This window comes from Zingiber officinale, chromosome 9B (genome assembly GCF_018446385.1).
Source record: "Zingiber officinale cultivar Zhangliang chromosome 9B, Zo_v1.1, whole genome shotgun sequence".
NCBI lineage: Eukaryota > Viridiplantae > Streptophyta > Magnoliopsida > Zingiberales > Zingiberaceae > Zingiber > Zingiber officinale.
The window spans coordinates 62,327,718-62,330,889 of record NC_056003.1 but is presented as its reverse complement, the minus strand read 5'-3'; the positions used below and the strand labels follow the sequence as shown (position 1 = coordinate 62,330,889).

The following is a 3,172-nucleotide window of genomic DNA, read 5'->3' as shown; positions in this document are numbered from 1 at the left end:
CATATCTGGCATCAAAAAAATGATAATAAAATATTGTGGCTGAATGAGAAATAAAATGATATTTAGACATGCAAATGGACTTACATTGGCTCGATACATGCTTCTAATAATCTGATAGTTCGATTGAACATCCCTTGCAAATGACTTATTGGCCATACAAAATGTCAAGAGTTAGAAGAAGAAATAAAGAAGTCCAAGTCAAGCATAAATTTTTCTCAAAATTAGAGCACTTTAACATTTATCATCAACAACAAGATGGAATAGAAGTGTAAGATCAACTTGTAACTTCGCCAGTCTGGTTAGTAAGAGTGTTCATGCCAGTTCTTCCGACAACGATCTGACAACTTTCACTAACCAAACAAGACCAATTTTCTTTGTCTACAAGTCGGTTGAGAAAGAAACGACTTTAAACTCATTGTTTTCACAAGCTCTACTATAAATTGTGTTCATCATACAAGTTTCTTCTAGAAGCGCAGGAGATGGATATGGCAAACAAACTAATTAAATTGTTCTAGCCCATGACAATGACAGACTAAACCATTAGAAGTTTATAGGATTATCAGTTGCTTCACTCAAACCAATTCTAACTCTCAGGCAACAGTATTCAACTATATTCCTCGATGATAAATATGGCTAACACAGTTCCCAAGAAAAAACATTTTCCAGATTCATACAAAGTCAACTCACATGAATAGAGTCTAATTGCAAATTACCATCATGGCATACACAAGGACTATAGAACATAAACCAAAAAAGAAAACTAGTTTACCTGAGCATCGTACAATAACTAGAGTAGCAAATACAACAGAGATGCCAAAGATGGAATCAGAGAATTCCCTACACAGTTAAGTTAGTACACTTCAATTACAAGACCTTGAAGGGAATAACAATAACTACACACTGGGGAATTTCATCAAACAATTTTACATGCCTACCTCTCCAGCCCAAGCAAAGTAGCCACAGCAGTAACAACCTAGAAAAATCCAAGCATAATTGATTAAAATTCCATAGTTCAACCTCATAAATTGCAAAATAAGGGGAAAATAGAGAAGCGACGGCCTAAAAAAAAAGAAACGCTTCTGATAGAGGAATGAGTAAACGACATGCCTCCCAACCGAACTGCCGCCCTGAAGTCATGTAGTGTGTGTATCAATTACATGGAAACTAGCCAGCATTGTAAATTGTGAAGTCCGGAGTACTGAAATCCTCTAATTCTTCTGGCGTAGGACGGATGCACCTGCGATCCTTCCAATTATTTCATGCAAAAAAGAGTTTTTCTTCTTCTAATTTACATGTTTTCCCTTGACATTAAGGAGAGAAAGAGGAGATAGTTAGCTCACTAACACTAATATATGCATATGTATGATCCAGCGTGCTACTAACACAACTATGATTCACTACTAGAGATCAACAGAACCAACGCAAAGATGACTTATCTGGATAATTGTCGAATTGTAGAGTTGAAGAGCATCTGTAGCATTCTTATTAGTAGTATTTTTCACTTACATGTTGTGCATGAACAGGGAATGATAGGCCCTTGCAGAGACAATTTGAACTTTGATTCGATGCTCGGGATCCCAGTTGAGGAATTGGTCATTCACAAATACCTTGTATCATTCAGATGGCATATTAGGATCTATGAGGAATTACATCAAACACTTGATGTGCATGTGTACCTTATCCAAAGAGGTGAGGTGTTAATAGATCAAACTTCAAATAACTTCCTCCCTCAGATGAAGATGAAATAGTTACTTATGGAATTACAAAATTAACCAAAAAGCAGAACTGAAACCCCAAAACTAGACAACAGAACGACAGCAAAACAATTTAAAGGAAAATTGAATTCAACCAAAAGTAAAATAGTTGTAGATTTTGAAAACTCATCATGGCATCCTCTATATGCCCTTTTGTATCCGGTTACTTCCTTTGAGAACTTACAAGGGAAATCAGTAAAACATAGTTTTTGTATCACCAAACTTCACAACACGATATTTCATATCTACATTCATGTATGTACCAACAATATGGTATAGGGCCAAAATGCACATACCTGATGAAGTACGATTGGTTTGTTGGCGAAATCAACCAATGGCTTTGGGAAACTTAGTGTCAAAGGATGGAGGCGAGTGCCAAATCCCCCAACAAAGATGAGTGCTTTCATGGTGTATAATTGCTTTACTTCTATAAATCAGGTGGAAGATCTGAAGACCAAGCAACAAACCAAATTTGTTAAGCCTTGTATATATGATGAATCTTAAGTTAATCACAGAGAACGCAAAACTAAGTTCGCCAGATCTGTCACAAGAAAAGAAGACAAAAGCTAAAGACTTTCAGCATTTAGCATTAAAATCTAATTCTGGAACTCCATAAATCACCCGGAAAAGATCAAGAACTCACCGCAATTCAAAGCGATAGCCAGCGAGAAAAGAACAAATGAAATACAATAGAAGAAGAGGTTCGGGATCTCACCAAAAAAAGATATTTTTTATTTCGGGATTCGACGAGATTCCTAGACAAAAAGAGCCGATCCTGCCCGTGAGAAAGAGGAGAAGAGGAAGATCACGACGATCTTCGAAGCCCACCTATGACCACCAAAGAAGATCAACGACAAAATCGTTCTTTTTCTCCTAGCAGAAAACAAGAGTAAATGCAAAAATCTCTCGGAAACAGAATCTTGACATGGAATCGGGGAAGCGGAACCTAAAGTGATCATCTTCGAAGCGCCAACCAATCTAGAAGAAGCTTCCTCCGCCGCTCCCCTGCGAAACTCCACACAAACCGCGCTGCCTTCACCAACGGCGCGCTGTCGTCGTGGCAGATCCCGTTCTCCGGTTTCTCCCTCCCGTGCGTCTGGATCTTCGACAGCCCATTGGAGAACGCCGCAGCTCACCAGGAAATGAGAAGGAGCACAACATCGTATGAGGAGAGGATAAGATAAATGGCTTAGGTTTGGGAACGCGAAAACACGGCGCCGAAAAGAAAACAGCGAGGGAAAGGAAAACAGCGAAGGGGGGAAATGACCAAATTCAACTACAACGGTTTTTTGAAAACTGTTGTCGTAGCCGCTAAAAACACGGATAAAGACAACGGTTTATAAAACCGTTGTAAAAAGTGTTGTCGTTTTAAAAAAAAGTCGCTCAATGACAACAGTTTTGCTAAAACCGTTGTCTTT

The 3,172-nt window shown here is 38.5% G+C and overlaps 1 long non-coding RNA gene across 1 annotated transcript; it reads right to left on the bottom strand.

The window, feature by feature from the left end:
- Positions 1-1,215: 1,215 nt before the first annotated feature.
- On the bottom strand, positions 1,216-1,689 carry LOC122022702. The gene is made up of 3 exons (XR_006123065.1): positions 1,677-1,689; positions 1,507-1,607; positions 1,216-1,237 (listed from the first exon to the last, which is right to left on the bottom strand). It is a non-coding gene; the product is annotated as an uncharacterized LOC122022702 (long non-coding RNA).
- Positions 1,690-3,172: the final 1,483 nt, after the last annotated feature.